Below are 22,964 nucleotides of genomic sequence, written 5' to 3'. Positions count from 1 at the left end.
GTCCTGAATACACTCTATGAATTCTTAGCTCATGGCTACCTCTGCCAATTTTATTTTCCCAATCTACAAAAAGATTAAAGTCACCTGTGATTAATGTACTACCTTTTTTACATGCCCTCATTACCTCTTGATTTATTCTCTGTCCTACAGTATAGCTACTGTTTTGGGGCCTATAGACTACTCTCACCAATGTCTTCTTCCCCTTGTTATTTCTTACCTCCACCCACATGGATTCTACATCTTCCGATCCAAAATCTTTCTTGCTCTTGTGGATTTTCTATCTTGTACTAATAAAGCTACCCCACCACGCTTTTCTTCCTGTCTGTCCTTTTAAAAAGTTACATGCCCCTACATATTTAGTTCCCAGTTTCCCTTGTAACCACATCCCTGTAATGGATATAAGATCATACCCATTAACCTCTACTTTCCCCCTCCCTGAGGTGGCGCAATGTCTGCAGCTCGAATTCCAGCCCCTTAACTTGGATCTGAAGCTCCTCGAGCTACCAGCACCTGGTACACATATATTTGCTCCGGATCACCTTAGTGTCCAGCAGCTGCCACATGCTGCAGCAGCAACACATCACTCATCCTGCCATTGCTATCATATTTTATTCAAATTATTAATTAATTACTCTAGTATCCCCATGCTTTACACTTTATTATAATTATTTTTTATTCATTTATTTTGTTCCGAATACTACATACATTTAAGCAAAGAGCTATTAATTTTGCCTTTCTACTATTTTTTCCCCTTTTTACCCTATTTGTTGCAGTTTTTTATGTTTGTATACCCTGTCCCTTCCTGTCACACTCTGGGTATCATTACTTAAATAGCTGCCCTGCAAGATGCCCTATCCTTTTGCTTTGTAAGCCTATGTATCCCCTCTCCAGAGTTCTCCCCCTGCCCCACTCACTGACTCTACTTAGTTTAAAGCCCTCTCTACAGCCCTGGATACTCGGTTCGCCAAGACACTGGTCCCAGCACCGTTCAAGTGAAGCCCATCCCACCGGAACAGTTCCCTTCTACCCCAGTAGTGGTGCCAGTGCCCCATTAACTGAAACGCATTCCTCCCACACCAATCTCTGAGCCACGCATTTAACTCCCTGACTTTATGCCAGTTTTTCCTTGGCTCAGGTAGCAATCCTGAGATTATTACCTTGGAGGTTCTGCTTTTCAATTTAGCTCTTACCTGTTCAAATTCTTTCAGCAGAACCCCCTTTCTAGTCCTATCAATGCCGGTGGTACCCATGTGGACGATAACAACTGGATCCCTCCCCTCCCACTCCAAGTCCCTCTCCAGCCCTGAGGAGATGTCCTTAACCCTGGCACCAGGCAGGCAACACAGCCTTCGGGAGTCATGCTCATGGCTGCAGGTAACTGTACCTATCTCTCTAATTATACTGTCCCCTACCACTGCTACATTCCCACTTCCTCATCCTTTATGGCTGAATGGATCCCTGTACCACGATGCCATGGTCAGTTTGCCCATTCTCCCTGCAGTCCCCGCTCTCATCCACATAGCTTAGAAGAACCTCGTAGTTGTTGGACAGTTGCAGGGGCTGAGGCTCCTCAAATACTAGGGCCCCCATACCCGCTTTACCTGAAGTCACACCCTCCTGTCCCTGATCACAGACCAAATTTGAATTATCTAACCTGTGAGGTGTGACCGCCTCCTGGAGCAAAGTGTCCAGGTAAATTTCCCCCTCCCTGATGTGGCGCAATGTCTGCAGTTCAGATTCCAGCTCCTTAACTCGGACCCAAAGTTCCTCGAGCTGCAAACACCTGGTACAGATATGTTTGCTCTGGATCACCTTGTTGTCCAGCAGACCCTACATGCTGCAGCAGCAACACATCACACTTCCTGCCATTGTTTCATATTTTATTCAAATTATTAATTAATTACTCTAGCATCCCTGCTCTTTACACTTTATTATATTTATTTTTTATACATACTAGCATAAAACAATATATTACTGGCAAGGTTAAAATGCTGCAATTTTGAAAGCAAGTTAATGTGCCTGCATGTATTTGACACATAGATTGCTGATATGTAACTATCGCACCAAGTAGTTGGGATGTCCCTATCTTCCCAATCCAACAACCAGGGATGCTGACTACAGCATCTCAACTTTTGCACCTCTCTAAGATTTGTGGAGGTACACTCCTAATTCTCTCCCTTGTGTTTTGTGCTCTCTCCTCCTGCTGTAAGGGAAAGAACAGAGCTATAAGTAAGTGTAACAGCATGAGCTAACCCAATGGAGGGAGAGCATTTGGTGATGGAAGGAACATAGTGAGGCATGAAATTGCTGTGACACTCCATACCCCACACCTTCTCTTTCCTTTTGTCCAGTTTGCTTTGAAGTTCAAGAATCTCATTATTCTCTTCCCGATGAAGTTTGGACAGTTCTGTTAGTTTTGGTTTTTAATTCTGCATTCAACCAATTATTCTGATTCACCAACCATTCCTTTTCCTGATCAAGGCATTTTCCATGATATTTCATAGCAACTTCTGATGCTTGAAGTTCATCAAGTTTTAACTGACGATTGACCTTTGTTAAATTTGCTTCTACATTTAGACATTTCAAGCCCTCAGTCAAGTGTTCTACTTCCTGTGACTAATTCTCAATTGTTCTCACCAATTCTCTTCTTTCATTAGCATACTCCTCTTTCATATGTGAAAGTTGATTTTTACATGAATCAGGTTTTCCTCCAATTGCTTGTTATCAGCAATAAGTGTTTCACTTTTGGCCACAGTAATTTTCTGAAGTTGGTTAAGATCAACATTATCAACCACCTGCTGCAAAACAGTCATTACCATGTTATTGTCTCCATTAGCCACATCATTACCCAGAATAAAATCCACCCCTTCAATAGGTGATTTAGGAATAATTCCCACCATAACAATTCCATTTACAAAGTGACTTTGTAAGTTAACTTTACACAAATAAACAGGTTTATAAATTCTATTAATATCCTTTATTAATATTTTTTCCTTCATAAAACTACTCAGAATGCAAGTCATATCATCAGCCACCATCAATGATTGATCTGCCCCTGTAACTCTCAAAATCTTAATGTTTATTTATTTTGTTGGAGGAGTAAGGGAACACTTCTCTGTTTGACACAAAACATCCAGATCCTCTATTATCCTGACTTTCTTCACCAGTTATCAAAGAAGAATTCTCTGGACTCCTTGAACTATATCCCCCTTTTCTGTATATTCTGAGGGAACACGATTCACCTGTACTACTGCTATAGTTTTAACAACCATTTCCTTTTCTGAGTCAACCTTTCCTGAGGATGCCTTAGGTGTTTCTACTGCTGCAATAGGACCTACCATTTAATCTCCAGCAATCTGCCTTAATATGTCCCACCTTGTTTCAATGTAAACACTTAGGCTTTTGAATGTCACTTCCACCCTTAGTACCTTCCTTTCTGGTCTGAGGAGAAATTTCCTGAGAATTCCCAACAGTCCCTACTCTTCCCTGGCTATGTGCCTTCCTTTCGCCTTCCCTTCCTTTCACCTTCCCATCCTCTATCCTTCTTGGGTTTATGGGGATTATGGTAAAAGGGTTTAGATTTAAGGACCAATTCATAATCACCTTCCATCTCTACTGCCTGTCTAGCTGTTTTAGCCTTCTGGTCTTCAACATGGATTCTAACTACAAGAGTAAGTGAATCTTTAAATTCTTCCAAGAGAATTATTTCCCTAAGAACTTCATATGTTGCCTCTACCTTTAATGCCCTTATCCAACAGTCAAAATTACTTTGCTTTACCCTTCCAAACTCAATACAGGTCTGCCCAGGCTGTTTTCTTATATTCTGAAATTTCTGCCTGTACGCCTCAGGGACTAACAAATTAGCACTCAGAATAGCCTTTTTCACTGCTTCATAATCCACTGATACCTCTTCTGAAAGTAAAGCATGAACCTCATGAGCTCTATCTACCAACCTAGACTATTAAAATAATGTCCAGATTCCTTTTGGCCACTTCATTTGCCTAGCCACCTTTTCAAACAAAACAAAGACTGCCTCGACAGCCCTTTCCTCAGACTTTGGGAGAGCTTGTACAAACTTCAACTCCTCACCACTAGACTTTAGGTTGAAACTTTTTTTCATCATCAGATCTTTCCTCAGAATCTGAGGTCTCTTTTTCTAAGGTCCAGCCTTTTAAGCCGATATTTCCTTTATCATTCCTTCTCTTTTTCCTCCATTGCTAACTTCTCCCTCTGGAGGTCAGGTTTTCGCATTTCCATTTCTCTTTGAAATATTCCCTTTTTTTCCTTTTCTGCCCTATCTTTTTCTTTTTCCTCTAATTCAAGCTTTTTCAGTTCCAATCCTCTATCTTTTTCTTTTCCTTTTCCTTCTCTTTCCATTGCATATTCAAGTTGCTTCATTTGCAACTGGATCTTAGCTAACTCAATTGACTTGCCCCCTGGAGAACGCGCTCGCTCTGCTATCGCTCGCAGTTTTAAATGTTGTGCTATTATCTCAACGCTGTCTGCTTTCCTCACCCCTTTGCGTAATTCTAATTCCAGCTCATCCGTCAATTCCATCAGTTTACTCTTGGTTACTTTCTGTATACCAGTCGGGTTTACATTTTCCACTGTCAAAAAAGTCTTAGCAACGTCCAAACCTATTTCGAACTCCAACCCATATCATACCTCACCGCAACTCCAATTCCTTTGTCCAGTATCTCTTTACCTCCACGTACTTGGTAAAAAGATTCACAGATCCCAACACAATTTGAGGATTTCCAATCCCACTTTATAACAATAATCCTGAGCCAATTATTATTCTGCATTCAATCACTCGCTGTCTGCACTTCAAATCCCACAAGAGCCTTCACTTTGTTATGATCCCAGCTGAGATTACCCCTGGACATGCCTGATCTCAGAGTGGAATCTAGCTTGATAGATCCTAGCTTTTATTTGTTTGTATAGTTAAGTGGAGAGAAGCTACTGAACAGAGTCACAGGAGTCAGCTTATGCACTTTTAACAAAAGAATAAAATATTTATAAACAAGAAAAGAGGAACTATATTACAATACTCCTCCAACCAGAACTATACCTTTGTAGATATACACAGATTTGTAAGGATAACACAAGTTACAAAAGCTATATTGTACTCTAATGTCCACAGTAAGTACACAATCCATGTACCAATAGGCACCCTGTGGTCAGACCACCACACTCTGAAACCAAGTGACAGATGTCACCTCAGCTAGATGCTATGGATCTCTCTGCAACTTCTCCCATACACTTGTCACACCATGAGCCAACCGGTCTCACTGCACTCCATCTTTCACATGGGAGTTTCTAATCTCCACTCTCCAAGACCTCGCCTTGGAATCTTCTCCCAAACCGACGCTTTCTCTCAGACGCCTTCCACAAGGGTTCACCTTGAGGGCTTTGAACTCTCCTTCTGATGTTTCTCTCCCCTGGGTCACCACATGTATTCAAGCTGCCTTCCACACACTCTCTTTCACCAACTCAGCCGTCAACAGCAGCATGCTTCACATGCCCATAGCAAAGAGTTACAGACCTTCAGTTATCTCTTTGGACCTTCTTGCCTCTTGAAAACTGTTCTCACTTTAAATCTGCTTTCTGCAGCTTTTGGCTCTTTAAATCTGAAGCTTGGAGCCTTTCTCTCTGCCCATCACTCTTAACTTCGCTTCTCCACGTCCCTGTCCTTCCTTTTGACAAGAAGGTTGGCTTCAGATTTCCCCTGCTTCACTCCCCTGGATTTTGGGTTTTTTCTTTAGCTTGGGACTGGCTATCTGTACCCTTTACTTCAGTCTCTCCTGGCAGCTACTTTTGAAACAATTGAACTCAAACAGATTCCAAAATCAAACTTCTGTTTCTCTTCTTATGTGTATGTCTGTGGGAGGGACCTGCCTCTCTGAACCCTTGTTGCTAGGCAACAGCCCAATTCTTCTACTCTTGCTCATTTACCTTAGCTTACAGTCATAAAAACCTCATTAGAAATGCAGCTACCTTTTTAAAGTTAAACTAAAACTCAATTTGACCTTTCTTAATACAAAGGTACAAAAATACAAATCAAACTTTAAAGATAAAACTCATTCTAAACACCCATAAAATACAAAAAAAAACTTACTTAAACAGTCTTTATTTCCTAACACTAATTAAATAAATAATGTTAGAAAGACATAACAGGGATGATGGTGTGCCTTGATTGCAACATGTGGGAACTTGTGGAATGCACTACATCCCCAGACAACCATATCTGAAGTAAGTGTCCGCAGTTTGAGCAACTTTGGCTCAGATTTGCTGAGGTGGCGTCTGAGCTGCAGACATTCTAGGGCATCAGGATGGGACACTTTGTACCAGGAGGCGGAGGTTAAGTAGAACTTTAGAACTGGTCAATGGTCAGGGGCAGGATGTTGTGACTGCAACTCAAGCAGGTATGGGGATCCAGCTTATAGTGATGGGGGAGCCTCAGCCCTCGACTTTGACCAATAGGTATGAGGTGCTTGCTACCTGTGTAAATGAGAAGAAGCATTGCAGGATGGATGAGACTACTGACTACAGCAACAAGGTGCAGAATGCCATTCAAGTGGCAGGTGCAAAAAGCAATGTGGTAGAAATAGGGGACAGTATAGTCAAGGAATAGATACTGTTCGCTGCAGCTGAGACCAGGAACTCTGAAGGTTTTGCTGCCTCCCCAAAGCCAGGATTAAGAACATCTAATGGCTGGAGATGAGCCTGGATTGCTGGGGGGAGGATCCAGCTGTTTTCGTCCATGTAGGTACCAACATCATAGGTAGAACTAGGAATGATGTTCTGCTGAGAGAGTTTGAGGAGTTAGGGTCCAAATTAAAATATAAAACTTCAAAGATGATCATCTCTGGATTATTACCTGGGCCACATGCCATTTGGCATTGGGTCAATCAGATCAAAGAACTAAACCTGTGCCATAAACCACATTGGATTCTCAAAAGGCATTCGATAAGGTGCCACACAAAAGGTAAATAGGCAAGTTAAGGGCTCAAGAAGTTGAAGGTAATAAATTTGCTTGGCTAGAGGATTGGTTAATGGACAGAAAGAATAGAGTAGGGTTAAATGGGACATTTTCAAATTTATTAAAGGACCAGTGCTGGTGTCCCAGCTGCTTACAATCTATATTAATGACTTAGACAAGGAGACAAAGAGTAATACTTGCTGGTGCTAAAAAGCTAGGTGGAAATGCAAGCTGAGAGGAGGACACAAATTGTCCTTTGTGACGCACAATAGCAGCACTGTGTACTATCTGCAAGAGGCATTGCAGCAACTCACCAAGGTTCCATAAAGAGCACCTCACAAACCCGCGACCTCTACTACCTAGAGAGACAAGGGCAGCAGATATACAGAAACACCATCATTTGCCAGTTCCCCTCCAAGCCACTCACCATCCCAACTTGAAACTATATTGCCATTTCATCACTGTTACTGGGTCAAAATCATGGAACTCCTTTCCTAACATCATTGTGTGTATACCTACACCACATGGACTATAGTGGTTCAAGAAGGCAGCCCACCTTCTCAAGGACAATAAGGGATGGACAATAAATGTTGGTGTGGCGAGTGACACCCATATCCTATAAATGAATAAAGCAAAACTAAGAGGCTGCAAAGAGATAAAGACAGATTAAGTGAGTCAGCAACAGGTAGCAGATGGAGAATGGGGAAGTGTGAGGTTATTCACTTTATTAATAAGAATAGAAAAGCAAAATATTTTTAAATGGTGTGATGTTCAGGGGTGTACTTAGACAAAGACCACAGAAAGTTAGCATGCAGATACGGCAACAATTAGGAAGACAAATGGCATGTTGACCTTTATTGAAAGTGGATTGGTGCATAAGAATAAAGAAGTCTTGCTACAATTCTACAGGACTTTAGTGAGACTACACCTGGAATACTGTGTGCAGTTTTAGTGCCCATATTTAAGGAAGAATGTATTTACATTGGAGGCAGTGCAGCGAAGGTTCACTAGATTGGTTCCTGGGATGAGAGGTCTGTCCTATGATAGGCTGAGTAAACTTTGTCTATATTCTCTGAAATTTAGAAAAATTAAGGTGATCATTTAGGACTGAGATTAAGAGAAATTTCTTCACTCAAAGTGTTGTGAATCTTTGGAATTCCCTGCCCCAGAATGTTGTGGATGCTCTATCATTGAATATATTTAAAGGCTGAGATAGACAGATTATTGTTCTCTCTTGGAATCGATGGATATCAGGAACAAGCTGGAAAGTGGCGTTGAAACTGAAGATCAGCCATGATTGTATTGAATGGTGGAGCAGGCCTTATGGCCTACTGCTGCTCCTATTTCCTATACTGATGTTCTTATGTTCTAAGGGAACTAAGGGCAGAAATTGCCATTATCTTCCAATCCTCCTTAGATACAGGATGTTACAAGAAGATTGGAGAATTGCACATGTTGCACCTTGTTCAAGAAGGATGTAAGGATAAACCTCAGCTACAACAGGTCAGTCTGTAGGAATTTGGTGATGGGAAAACTTTTAGAAAGGATAGTCGAGCACAAAATTAATAGTCACTTCAAAAAGGGTTGAATAATTAAGAAAAGCCAACATGAATTTGTTAAAGTCAAATCATGCTTAACTAACTTGCTAACATTTTTTTAGGAGGTAACAGAGAGAGTTGATGAGGGTAATGCAGTTGATGTGTTGGTGTACATGGGCTTCCAAAAGTCATTAGATAAAGTGCTACATAATGAGCCTGTCGGCAAAGTTGGAGCCCATTGAACAAAAAGGACAGGGGTGACAAAGTTAGATGAGTGACAGGAAACAGAGAGGAAAAGTTATATAAAAGCAAAATACTGCAGATGCTGGAACTCTGAAATAAAGGCAAAAATAGCTGAAAAAGCTCAGCAGGTCTGACAGCATCTGTGGAGAGGAAGACAGAGTTAACGTTTTGAGTCCATATAACTGTTCATCAGAACTAAAGAAAAATAGAAATGAGGTGAAATATAAGCTGGTTGAGGGGGGTAGGACAGGTGGAGCTGGATAGAGGGCCAGTGATAGGTGGAGGCAAAGAAGAGATTGCCAAAGATGTCATAGACAAAAAGACAAAGGGGTGTTGACGGTGGTAATATTAGCTCAAGCATGTGCTAATGGTGACATGAAGGGTAGAAAGCAGGATGAGCAGGTGACAGATGGCCCTAGTGGGGGTGGGGTAGGGGGAAGGGATTGAAATGGGCTAAAAGGTGGAGGTAAAACAATGGATGAAAATAAATTTTAAAATAATAATAGAAATAGGTGGGAAAAGAAAAATATATTTAAAAAAATATATATAAATTATTAGAAAAATGGGGGATCGGAAAGGGGAGGGGATGGAGGAGAGAGCTCATGACCTGAAGTTGTTGAACTCACGATTATGTCCGGAAGGCTGTAAAGTGCCTAGTCGGAAGATGAGGTGCTGTTCCTCCAGTTTGCATTGAGCTTCACTGGAACATTGCAGCAGGCCAAGAACGGACATGTGGGCATGAGAGCAGGGTGGAGTGTTGAAATGGCAAGTGACAGGAAGGTCTGTGCCATGTTTGCGGACAGACCGAAGGGGTTCCGCAAAGCGGTCACCCTGTCTGCATTTGGTCTCTTCAATGTAGAGGGGACCGCACACATGTTGACAAACTAACGTCTATGTGATAATTGCCAATTTTAGGCGTCTGTTTCTCACCCATTCAATACATGTAACATTGAACTCACTCTGTCAGGAATGTAAATTCACACTGGCTATCTTTGTGCACTAAATAATAAACGAATCCTTGGCTTCAGCAGCGAATGCAGTAGACTAAATTGAGGGAAGTGCAAGTAAAGTGCTGCTTCACTTGAAAGGAGTGTTTGGGCCCTTGCACGGTGAGGAAGGGGGAAGTAAAGGGGCAGTTATTGCACCTTCTGTGGTTGCATGGGAAGGTACCGTGGGAGGGGGATGAGGTGTAGGGGATGATGGAGGAGTGGACCAGGGTGTCCCAGGGGGAACGGTCCCTATGGAATGCCGCCAGAGGGGGTGAAGGGAAGATTTGTTTGGTGGTGGCATCATGCTGGAGTTGGCAGAAATGGCGGAGGATGATCCTTTGAATGCGGGAGGCTGGTGGGGTGATAAGTGATGACAAGGGGGACCCTAACATGGTTCTGGGAGGGAGAGGAAGGTGTGAGGGTGGATGCGTGGGAGATGGGCCCTGTCAACCACCGTGGGTAGAAAACCTCAGTTAAGGAAGAAGGAAGACATATCAGAGGAAATTTTCTGGAAAGTGGCATCATCAGAAAAGGTGCGACAGGGGTGAAGGTACTGAGAGAATGGGATGGGGTCCTTACAGGAAACAGGGTGTGAGGAGTTGTAGTCAAGGTAGCTGTGTGAGTCAGTAGGCTTGTAATGAATATTGGTGGACAGTCTATCACCAGAAATTGAGACAGAGAGGTCAAGGAAGGGAAGGGAAGTGTTAGTGATGGACCATGTGAAAATGATGGAGGGGTGGAAATTGGAAGCAAAATTAATAAATTTTTCCAGGTCCAGATGAGAGCATGAAGCAGCACCGAAGCAGTCATCGATGTACGTGAGAAAGAGTTGTGAGTGGGGACCTGAGTAGGACTGGAACAAGGAATGTTCCACATACCCCATAAAGAGACAGGCATAACTGGATCTCATGCAGGAGGAAGTGAGGTGAGTTTAAGGAGAAATTGTTCAGTGAGAGAACAAGTTCAGCCAGACGGAGGAGAGTAGTGGTGGATGGGGATTGTTCAGGCCACTGTTCGAGGAAGAAGCAGTGAGCCCTCAGACCATCCTGGTGGGGGATGGAGGTGTAGAGGGATTGGACGTCCATGGTGAAGAGGAGGTGGTTAGGGCCAGGGAACTGGAAATTGTTGATATGATGTAGGGTGTCAGAGGAATCACGGATGTAGGTGGGAAGAGACTGAACAAGAGGAGAGAGAATAGTTTCAAGATAGCAAGAAATGAGTTCCATGGGGCAGGAACAGGCTGACACGATCGGTCTGCCGGCACAGTCCTGTTTGTGGATTTTATGTAGGAGTTAGAAGCAGGCCATCCGAGGTTGGGAGACTATGAGGTTGGAAGCTGTGGAGGGAAGATCTCCAGAGGAGATGAGGACAGTGACAGTCCTGGAAACAATGGCTTGATGTTCAGTGGTGGGGTCATGGTCCGGGGGAGGTAGGAGGAAATGTCTGCGAGTTCACGCTCAGCCTCTGCAAGGTAGAGGTCAGTGCACCAGACAACACCAGCACCAGCCTTGTCAGCAGGTTTGATGACAAAGTCAGTGTTGGACCTGAGAGAATGGAGTGCGGCAAGAAAGAGACAGGTTAGAGTGGGTGAGAGGAGCAGAGAAATTGAGACGACTGATGTCACGCTGAGAGTTCTGAATGAAAAAATCAAGAGCAGGTGAGAATCCAGAGGGAGGGGTCCAGGTGGACGGAGAATATTGGAGGCGGGTAAAAGGATCCGTTAAACGGGGGGAGGACTCCTGCCCTAGGAAGAGAGCACAGAGACGAAGGCGCTGGAAGAAGAGTTCAGCATCGTGCCGAGCCCGGAATTTATTGAGGTGAGGGCGTAAGGGTGTGAAACTGAATCCTTGGCTGAGCACTGAACATTCAGCATCGGAGAGGGGAGGGTCAGAGGTACACGGCCGGGGCTGGGATTGGAAGACGGGATGGGGACAGGGGGACAGGCAGGAGTGGAGGGTCCTGGATGGGTGTTGGTGTCGATGAGTTGTTGGAGCTTGCGTTCCTTTGCGCCCGAAAGAAAAAGACAAAGTTTCTTGTTAAGGCATCGGATGAGACGAAGAATAAAATTAAACTGGGGGCAAGAACAGCTTAGAGATAGGGTGAGTCAGTGCTGCTGGAAGGAGAGATCGAGTGTGTTCATATGGCGGCGCACCCCACCCCCTTTCCGATCCCCCTTTTTTCTAATAATTTATATATTTTTTTAAATATGTTTTTCTTTTCCCACCTATTTCTATTATTATTTTTAAATTTATTTCCATCCATTGTTTTATCTCCTTCTTTTAGCCCATTTCGATCCCTTCCCCCTACCCCACCCCCACTAGGGCCATCTGTCACCTGCTCATCCTGCTTTCTACCCTTCATGTCACCATTAGCACATCCTTTCGTTAATATCACTACCGTCAACACCCCTTTGTCCTTTTGTCTATGGCATCTTTGGAAATCTCTTTTTCACCTCCTCCCATCACTGGCCCTCTATCCAGCTCCACCTGTCCCACCCACATCCCCCCCCACTACTCCCACCACCACCCCCCCCACCCCCCACCCCCCGCCGCCAACAACCAGCTTATATTTCACCTCATTTCTACTTTACTTTAGTTCTGATGAAGAGTCATACGGACTCGAAACGTTAACTCTGTCTTCCTTTCCACAGATGCTGTCAGACCTGCTGAGCTTTTCCAGGAATAGTTATATGTCGGATTGAAGGAAGCTATATAGTGGTGTGCCTCAGAGGTCAGGACTATAGCCATTGTTATTCTTCATATGTATTAGTGATCTAGACTTTGGTGTGCAGGGCACAATTGCAAAATTTTCAGATGTCACAAAACTTGTGAAGCATTGTGAAATGTGAGGAAGATAGTCATAGACTTCAAGAGGTGATAGACACGCTAATGGAATGGAGGACACATGGCAGATGAAATTCAATGCAGAGAAGTGCAAAGTGATACATTCTGGTAGGAAGAACAAGGAGAGGCAATATAAACTAAAGGGTATAATTCTAAAAGGGGGTGTCAGATTAAAGGGACCTGGAGATACATGTGCACAAATTGTTGAAGGCGGCAGGATAGATTCAGAACAAAAACAAAATTATCTGGAAAAACTCAGCAGGTCTGGCAGCATCTGTGGATAGGAACACAGTTAACATTTCAAGTCTGAATGACCCTTCGACAGAACTAAGTAAAAATAGAAGAGTGGTGAAATATAAGCTGGTTTAAGGGAGGTTGGGACAAGTAGAGCTGGATAGAGGGCCAGTGATAGGTGGAGATAACCAAAAGATGCCACAGACAAAAGGACAAAGAGGTGTTGAAGGTGGTGATATTATCTAAGGAATGTGTTAATTAAGGGTAGAAAGCAGGACAAGCAAGGTACAGATAGCCCTAGTGGGGGTGGGGTGGGGTGAAGGAATCAAAAAAGGCTAAAAGATAGAGATAAAACAATGGATGGAAATACATTTAAAAATAATGGAAGTAGGTGGGAAAAGAAAAATCTATATAAATTATTGGAAAAAAAAGGGGAGGGAATCAGAAAGGGGGTGGGGATGGAGGAGAGAGTTCATGATCTAAAATTGTTGAACTCAATATTCAGAAAGTGGTTAGGAAGGCACACGTGATCCTGGGTTTTATAAAACATTGGCTTGGTCTCAACTGGAATGCTGAACTGGATTTTGTGATGACAGCAGGGATCCTGCCAGGGCCAAATGTGGGTGGGGGGGTGGGGGTTGGGGGGGAGTGGGGGAAATGAATCTATTTTGACAGTGAATGGGACCAGTGGCCACATCTTGTCAATAGCAACCAATTAATTAGCTACCACCAGGGTGGCTGTCCCCATTAAGTACAGCTGCCCATCTCCAAGAGCTGCCAGTCAATCTGAAGGCTGGCAGCTCAGCAGCCTCAACAGTGCCACTAGAAGTGGTGATCACTGCTGAGGCAGAACCAGGATGATAAGGCTGTATCAACCGCCATATGCCCTCAAATTCAGGTGAGTGAGGTCTGGGGAACCTGGGCCAGTCAAGTAGGCCACAGTGCAGCGGAGGGTGTGTCTGAGGGCATGCAGCTCCATGCCACCAGAGGGGCCTCTCCATAGGTGGGTAAAATGTTAGTGGAGGTGGGAAGCAATCCTCGACTGGCCACTTAAGTGGCTTGATTGGGCTCCAAGTGGGAGAGCCATCCACCACTTTTGGCACAGCGGCATGGCGACAGGGTGACAATGGGCATAACACTTATTACCTTCCTACATCACCTTGCCAGCCTTTCCACCTCCAAGCCTGTCCGTAAAGGGTTGGTAAAGTTGAGCCCATTGTATCAATTCTGGGCACTACCCTTTAAGGAGTCTTTGGAGAAGTTGTAAAAAAGATTTACGAGAAAGGCTCCAGAGAAGAGGAGCTTCAGTTATGACAGTAAGTTGGAGAACTTGGGATTGCCCTCCTTAGAAAGGAGAAGGTTGAGAGGAGATTTGATAGAGGTGGTTAAGGTCATGAGGGGTCTAGGCAGAGTACATAGAGAGAAATTGTTTCATTTAGCAGACAGACTCAGACACAGATGACACCGATTTAAGGTGATTGGCAAAAGGTGACACGAGAAACATTTTTTTACTCATCGAGTGGGTATAGGACTGGAATGCAGTATCTGAGAGTGTGATAGAGGCAGATTCAATTATGGCTTTCAAAAGAGAATGGATAAAAACATGAAGATAAAAAATTTCCAGGGCCTTGGGGAAATAACAGGGAGCACAACGAGTTAAATCATTCTTACAGATAGCCAGCATGGACACGACATGCCAAATGGCCTCCCTCTGTGCTCTAATCTTTCTATGGTTCTATTCTATAATTCTAATTGAGCATGAGTGTTAATTGTATATTAATTGTAATTAATTATATGCAGGAACTGGGCGTTAACTGGGCATTCACTTGAGCAGCCTTTATATGGAGACAGACTAAATCTGTGCTGGTTGGGTTTGGAGTGTATGTAATTCTGTAAATAAATATAGAAATATGTAAAGATTGGCACCAGTTCTATCCTTTACTGGCTTTCTGGAATAGGGCAATGAGGAGTGATGTGACGGTGTAGGGTTAAGAAGGCAGAGTGAGTGGATGAGGTGGCGCACACCGCAAGATTTAGGTGAATGCACAACTGTACACACGCTTCATGACCTGGTAAAGTCAATAAAGCACCTTCTGCATTGAATCCAGGAGTGAAGCACAATGTCTCTGCTGCTAAACTTCTGGGCCACCTCCAGCCATGCCTTCTTTACATTTCATTGCTTGGGAAATGTATCACCCTGCAGCTCCTCATGACCATCGACAGCACATCAAACAAGGCATCATTAAAGTGCAGCACAAACTTTGCATGTCCTGATTTTATACTGAGAGTTCTTACTCCACTGCTTCCAACTCCAAGCAACTGTGAATTTCATCTTTGGATGGGTTCTTTAAGTACTGGAACAAGGATGGAATCATCTGGGCTCCTTTCATGTCCGCTGATGTGCAATCGATGCCAAACCCAGAAGTAAAGTGATATTAAGGTGGCTGAATTAAAATGTTTCAGACAGCTACAGACAGGTTTCCCAAGTGATATCAGACCCCCACCAACCTCTGCCACAAATGCATATCCCAGTGAATATAGGGGTCATAGACTTTAAGTGCAAAAGAAAATCATTCACTCCAACAAAACTGAAACAAGCTTTTTCTCCCTATCATCCACCTAGTCTACCCCCACGCTTGCTCCCTGCCATTAATTAAGAGGCCACTTAAGACCATTAAAAAGTCAATTGATGCTGATGTTTCATTGCCCGTGCGAGTTCATGCTCATCGCATAGGTAAAACAGGCAGGCGGCCAGCCAGCAATTTCAAACACCTCATCCACCGGTGGGATAAAAAGGATCAGCAGCATTGCCAGTATCAGTAGTCAGGGGTTTGTAGATAGTTTGCTGCTGGTGACTTATTGGTATATGGCAGCTTCATCTCCATTTGAGGCTTCATTCTTAGCATTTCCAAGCTTCATTTCAGGTCTCCTTGGTGTCTCCAGGCCCCCGAGAGGATTCAGCTGCGTGGACCCTTCCAGGAATCTGGCAGTCTTCCGTTACCCTGGTAATGGGGTTTGTGGTCTCCGCTGGTAGCACTGCCTCTGAGGAGAGAGATGGAGGCAGAAGGGAGAGGAAGCCAGGTGTCCCAATACAGCTTCCGGGGAGGGACCTGTGGGAGGAGAGGCGTGGGAACAAGGAGCACAGGGCCAGAGGGATGTCCAAGGCGGAAGGGGTTGCAGAAGATGCCACCATCCTGCTGCCAGGGTTTACAGGCGGTGATGTAGCTACCTCAATATGTCCGAGGTGCAATGCCGAAGGAGGCTCCACCTCTCAAGGGAGACGGTGACCTGCATTTGTCGAATGATTGGACCCGAGATCAGCTCCGATTGTGTGGGCGCACACCCCATGCCAGTGGTTCTGAAGGTCACAGTGACCCTCAACTTCTATACCTGCAGCTCGTTCCAGGGCTCAGTGGGGGATCTGTGTGGAGTCTCCCAATCAGCTGTCCACAGTTGCATTAAGCTGGTGACAGAAGCTCTGTTCAAGTGGGTACTGATCTTTATTCTTTACCATATGGATGAGACCGGCCAGGCTGAGTGAGCCAGAGGCTTTGCAGTGATTGCTGGGTTCCACCGCATCCATGACTGCACACATGTGGCCATCAAGCTGCCAGTGGGTCAGATGGGTGCTTTCACCAACAGGAAGGGATTCCATTCCATGAAGGTCTAGATAGTGTGTGATCACAGGATGCAGATTCTGCAAGTCCGTGCAGGGTACCCTGGCAGCTCCCGTGATGTTTACATCCTGAGACACTCCCAGGTGCCGAGGCTCTTCAGTGTTCCAGCCCAACTGGATGGACGGCTGCTGGGTGACAAGGGCTATCCATTTGAGAAGGTGGCTCATGACGCTTCTACGCCACCCAAGAACAGAGGCAGAGCAGCGTTATAATAGGAGTCATGTCTCCACAAGGGTGGAGAGGACCTTAGTCTTCTCAAGATGTGCTTCTGCTGTCTGGGTCATTCAGGGATTGCACTACAATACCTCCCAGAGCGGGTGTCACTGATAGTGGTCATATGCTGCATTCTCCACAATCTGGCACTGGCAGGGGGGGGTCCCACTGCAGGAAAAGGGTCTTGATGCAGCTGCACTGGCCACAGATGATGAATCCAGTAGTGAGTCAGAAGAGGAGCACAATGAGGAGAACGCTGAGGGTGTGGAGGCAGACCTTGGTAACCTCCAGGGAGGCAGGGACACCAGATACGCCTTGATCCAATGCTCTTTCAGCTAGGCTACCAAAGATCTGCTTCCACCTCATGACAGGGCTGTCGCCTCCATCCCGGATGTCTGAAATGACCCTTTCGTTCGCACCCAAAGTCCACTCAATGCCTGTGCAATAAAGTGTCAAGCCAGTCACATCCAGCACTACATACTGGCGTGCCCTGCACCAGAAAGGAAAAAGGTGAAGCATACCCTGGCCATCAGAAGCAAAGCAAATTTAATGTCATTATCACATTGAAAGTATAATGACATTACCATTACTGGTATTGATGTCCACACCAGCAGACATATAAGCCAAACATAAACGAACAGAAAATCACCCATGAACTGCCCCTCTTGTGCTCATGGTGCCTTTAACTTACGTTTGCAAGTGCTCCGTCTTGGTGTCCCTCCACCCTTGCTGGCACCAACATTGGAGACAGCCTGCTGACTCTGGTGTCCTGTTGGCCTTGATGGTCATCCTCTGGTCAGTGGCACCTGTGTTGGCCCCGCCTAGGAGGAAGCGGCCAGTGCCATGGCTGGCATCTCTCCATTCAGCGCAGCCTCATCAGATGCCATGGTTACTGGCAGAGGTGTGGAGGAGCTAGTGCTATCATTCAGAGTGCCCTGAGAGGAGCTCGCAGAGATGAAAAGCAGATCATATGCCAACATGAGTTTGCTCTGGACCTCCTGCTCACCACTGATGGATGGGCATCTAGGTATACCCAGGATACTGAGCGCCTCATCCATCCCACACTGACACTGACCACCTGAGGTCATTGCCTGTTTGAGGGCTTGCAGATCCAAGTGCAACCTCAGGAATCCCTGATTCTGTCCCTGGAGCAGCCTCTCCGTGAGAGTCAACACTCTCTCAATGGAGGAGGCAGTGCGCTCGGCCATGAGGGTCAACGCAGTGCTCATACTCCACATGGGCTCCTCCACAACAGAGACCATAACACGCATACCCTTATAGATCTCTGTCAGATCCTCCCAGACATCCCACTGGAGATCCAGCATCTACCACCTAATGGACGACTCCAGAGGCTCATCATCTCCCTCCAACTTAGAATCATCCTGATCCCCAGCAGTCCTTCAACTGCCAGGGCCCTAACCCTAACCCTAACTTTCTGCCTCCACCTGCACCTCAAGCAAGTGTGAAGTGCTCTCACCAATGTGCACTGACCTTCTAGTCTCCGATCTAATGCCCACTGAGGTGCTGGCACCTGTACTGGTGCCTGCTTCAGAGAGTGGGTGTGACACAGGTGCAGATAATGCCCAGTGGTTCTCCTGTATCAGGGGTGGCCCTTCGAGGTCCAAAGAGTGAGCGCATGTTAGCGAATCTAAAAGGGAGAACAAGGACATGTCATGAGTTTAAGTCATCACACTGTCACTGTGCATGCCAGGCACCCTGGTCAGACAATGGAGATCTGCATCATGGTGCTATCGTCTTTCAATGATCAATGGGGGTTCCAGGTTTGATGCTTCCATCAATGAAGACACTACATTAGAATCGCAGCATGATCCGAAACTCTCACATCTGTGCATTGCGCTCTTACCTTCGTTTGGCACCCCCGCCTCTTCAAGCCTGATTGCACGTGGGCCGAGGCGACTCTCCAGCTCATGGGCATCATTCTCAAAATAGCCCCATTTTCTCTTAAAATTAGATTGTCCTTTCCATAGGCAGAATTTAACTGATGGCAGGGTTTCCCAAAGAGTTGGCAGGAATCGCATCCCACTGATACTGGCTGCCCCTCAGCCACTTAACCCTCCAAGGAGCATTAAATGGCAATACTTCCATCCCTCACTCAGGAGGAATTCCAGCCTCAGAGAGCTACCAGCCAAACTGATTTGCCAGCAGTTCTGTAGTCCCAGCAGTGCCACTAGGAATGCCAGTCGCTCTTGGGGCCACAAGCAGTCCCACTAGTCAGTCCAGGACCCAGGATGAAGATAATTTCCAGGAGTGGTGCAGGATGAGTGGGAGAGGAGGCCCAAGGGAAGGTAGAGGTGGGGTGGGGGTTGTAACAAAAAGACTAGGAGGAGGGAGCACCCAGGGGAAGGCAGACATTGGGTTGAGGGGCCTGGTCTCGAAAGGGGGCCTATGAAGCCCAAGCAGGGCAACCTGCTGGGCTTCTCCACCTGTCCCCCAATCCCCACCTCCTCCCAGCAGCCTCAAAATTGTGACTGAGTGGGAATTAATTAATTAATTAGCCATTTCAGCATCTCAATTCAGGTGGGAGTGGGCAGGGTCCTAGGATTTGCCTGTACCCTCATAAAATTGAGGCCAGTTTGGGGGCAGACGGGAGGGTGGTAGGAAGACTACCGGAGTAATTTTATGGACCCTGCAGGCAGGGACTCATGAAATTCTGCCCATTGGCATTATTCCTATTGTTCTGATCTAAATTTCAAAGTTGGCTCTCTCACCCCCAACGTGCAATTAGCTTCTTTATTGGCTCAGTACTGCTCAGCTATGTGAAGAAAATAAATTGGAGTCTCTACTATTACCACCATTTCTTCAATATGTATGTAAAAGTGCATGTTGCGACAGCAACTCAAACTCCTTGGGTGACTGGTTGGCACAGTTGGCTGGACAGCTGGTCTGGATCAGATTGGTGCCAACAGCACAGGATTCAATTCCTGTTCCGGCGGGGATGGATTTGGGACCTGCTTGGCTCGACAGGGTAGACGCTGAGAGGTTGTTTCCCCTTGTGGGAGAGTCTAGGGCCAGAGGGCATAATCTCAGAGTAAGGGGACACCCATTAAAAACAGAGATGAGGAGGAATTTCTTTTCTCAGAGCGTAGTCAATCTGGGGAATTCTTTACCATAGGGACTGGGTTGTTAAGTATATTCAATGCTGAGATAGACAGATTTTTAACCAGTAAGGGAATCAAGGGTTATGGGGAAAAGGCAGGAAAGTGGTGTTGAGGTTTATCAGATCAGCCATGATCTCATTGAATGGCAGAGAAACTCAATGGGCCAAATGGACTACTTCTGCTCCTACATCTTACGGTCTTATAGTCCTTGCCCTACCTGTGGTGGAAGTGCTGGTGCTGTGGGTCGGATCTGCCTTTGGGCACAGAACTCAAGAAGAAGATTGGCTCAGTGGTGCATTTTCCACATATGCTTGCTCCTATTAATTCAGGCAAACCAAAAAAAAACTATCATACACTTATATGAAACACCAATGATATGAAAGTTTTGAATCCAAGACCAATTTAATTGATCTATTTCTATTTATTTGTAGGATTTTCTTTCCTGCACCAGAGTTTTTTCTCCCCCATGGAAAGGTCTAAGCAAGGCTTCCTTGCAAAATAGGTATTAAGCTTTGATAAATTTTAGCAGTGAAATGGGGGATTTGTACAGAAGGTTCTGCAGGTCAATCCTTCCTTAGCAGTGGCAACACATGAAGTCTGTTTCATACATTACAACAATTTCCATCAGTAAGGCTATCAATTCATCTGAATTCATGGTGCAAGGTCAAGCCAAAGAGGGAAAGGCCAGTGTCATAATAGAACAGAAACTGCAGGACACCATTCTTTACTTCCACACATCCATAACCTTACTTACTAGATTCCATGCAGGTGGCAAATGAAAAAACAGCTTAGCCAGAAGACTATTCCCATCAGCTAAAATCTCAGAGTGGTAGTGGTACAATTAGCATTTTCTCTGATAGGTATTCCCTAGATGTTCCAGCGGATGCTGGAAATCTGAAAGGATCGCAGAAAATGCTGGAAAATACTCACCAGGTCAGGCAACACCTTTGGAGAGAGGAACTGAGTTAACGTTTCAGGTCGATGACCTTTCATCAGAACTGGAAAAAGGATGTAATAGGATTTGAGCAAGGGGCGGGCAAGACAGGGACCAAGGAATGTCTGTGATATGATGGAAGACAGGAGAGATTGAATGACAGGAGAATTAGTCTTGCTGGGTCAAAGGGAATGGTGATGGGGCTAGAAAAGAAACAAAGAAACAAAAGATGTCCTGCAAGCAAGTGGGCTGCTGTCAGAGAGTGGAATTAAGAGAAAAATCAAAACATGCAAAGAAAAGGAAACAGTGTCAGGGCGAGAGAGTATATAGTGTTGAATTATTGAACTCAATGTTGAGTCTGGAAGGCTATAAAAAGTGCCTAATTGAAAGTTGAAGTGCTGTTTCTCAAGCTTATGCTGAGCTTCACTACAACAATGCAGCAGGCCAAGGTCAAAGAGAGCAAGGTAGAGAATTAAGATGACAGGTCAAGGGAAGCTCTGGGTCATGCTTACAAACTGAACAGAGATGCTCTGCAAAGCAGTTACCCAATCTGTGTTTGGGCTTTCCAATGTAGACGAGGCCACGTGCTGAGTAGCAAATACAGTAGGTCAAATTGGGAGTACAGACAAATTGATGCTTCACCTGGAAGGAGTATTTGGGGCTTTAGATGGTGAGGAGAGAGTAAAAAGGCATGGGTTACATCTCCTGTGTTTGCATGGTGATGTGCCATGAGGAGGGAATGGGGTTTTGGAGGTGATTGAGGAGTGTACTAGAGTATCATAGAGGAAATGGTTCTTTCAAAATGCTGAAAGGGGAGGGGAGGGTAAGGTATATTTGCTAGTGGCATCACGCTGGAGGGGGCAGGAATGGTGGAAAATGATCCATTGAATATGGAGGCTGCTGGGGTGAAAGGTGAGGACAAGAGGAACCCTATCACGGTTCTGGAAGGGGAAGAGGTAAGAGCAGAAGTGCAAGAAATGTGGTCAATGTGGTCGAGGGTCCTGTCAGTTATGGTAGGGGGGGATCCTCAGTTGAAGAAAGAAAAGGGTGTCAGAAGAGCTTGTGTGGAACATTGCATCATCGATCCAGATGTGACAGAGACAGAGGAACTGGGAGAAAGGAATGGAGTCCTTCCAGGGTACTGTGTGTGAGGAAATATAGTTGAGCTGGAGGAGTCAGTGGTCTTATAATGAATAATAGTTCATAGCCAATCACCAGAAATGGATACAGAGAAGCCAAGAAAGGAAAGGGACAACATGATGATGGACCATGTGAAACTAGGGGAAAGGTGGAAATTGGAAGCAAAGCTGATTAAGTTTTCCAATTCTGGTTGAGAGCAGGACATGGCACTAACACAGTCATCAATGTACTGGAAAAAGAGTTGAGGGAAGGGGCACAAGTAAAACTAGAACAAGGGATATTCCACGTATTCCTTAAAATACAGGCATAGCTAGGACCCCTGCAGGTACCCATAGCAACTACATTTAGTTGGAGGAAGTGTGATGAAATAAAGGAGAAATTGTTCAATGAGACAACAAGTTCAGCCGGGCAGAGGAGGGTGCTAATCAATGGAAGCTGGTTTGGCTTCCATTCAAGAAAGAAGCAGAGAGTCCTTAGGCCATCCTGATGGGGGGCGGATTTGTAAAAAGATTGGATATCCATGGTGAAGAAGAGTCAGTTAGGGCCTGGAAATTAGAAACTTTTAAAGTGACAGAGGGTATCTGAAAAGTCACAGAAGCAGATAGAAGGAACCGGACAACGAGAGAAAAAATAGAGTCAAAGCAGGAAGAAATCAGTTCAAGGGAGCAGGAACAAGCTGAAATGATAGGTCTACCGGGGCAGTCACATTTATGGATCTTGGGAAGGAGATAGAAGCAAACTGCATGGGTTTGGAGAATCGAGTTGGGAAGCCAGAGAGGGAAGATCACTGGAAGAGATGAGGTCAGTGACTGTTCTGGAAACAATTGATTGATGTTCGGTGGCGGCCCCATGGTCCAGGGAGAGGTATGAGGAAGTGCTGGAAAGTTAGTGTTAAGCCTCTGCCAGGTAGAGATCAACAACCCCCATCTTGTCAGAAGGTTTGGGTTGAACTATGTTCCCCCCAACTCAAGTGTCTTAGTGTGACATAACACACTATGACACTTTTAACAGTTAATTTTTTGGCTTTTCCATCATTGTTTGTCTTGATATGT

The sequence above is a fragment of the Carcharodon carcharias genome, chromosome 20, assembly GCF_017639515.1.
Source record: "Carcharodon carcharias isolate sCarCar2 chromosome 20, sCarCar2.pri, whole genome shotgun sequence".
Lineage (NCBI taxonomy): Eukaryota > Metazoa > Chordata > Chondrichthyes > Lamniformes > Lamnidae > Carcharodon > Carcharodon carcharias.
The sequence above is the reverse complement of the archived record's forward strand: the minus strand, read 5'-3'. Positions refer to the sequence as shown.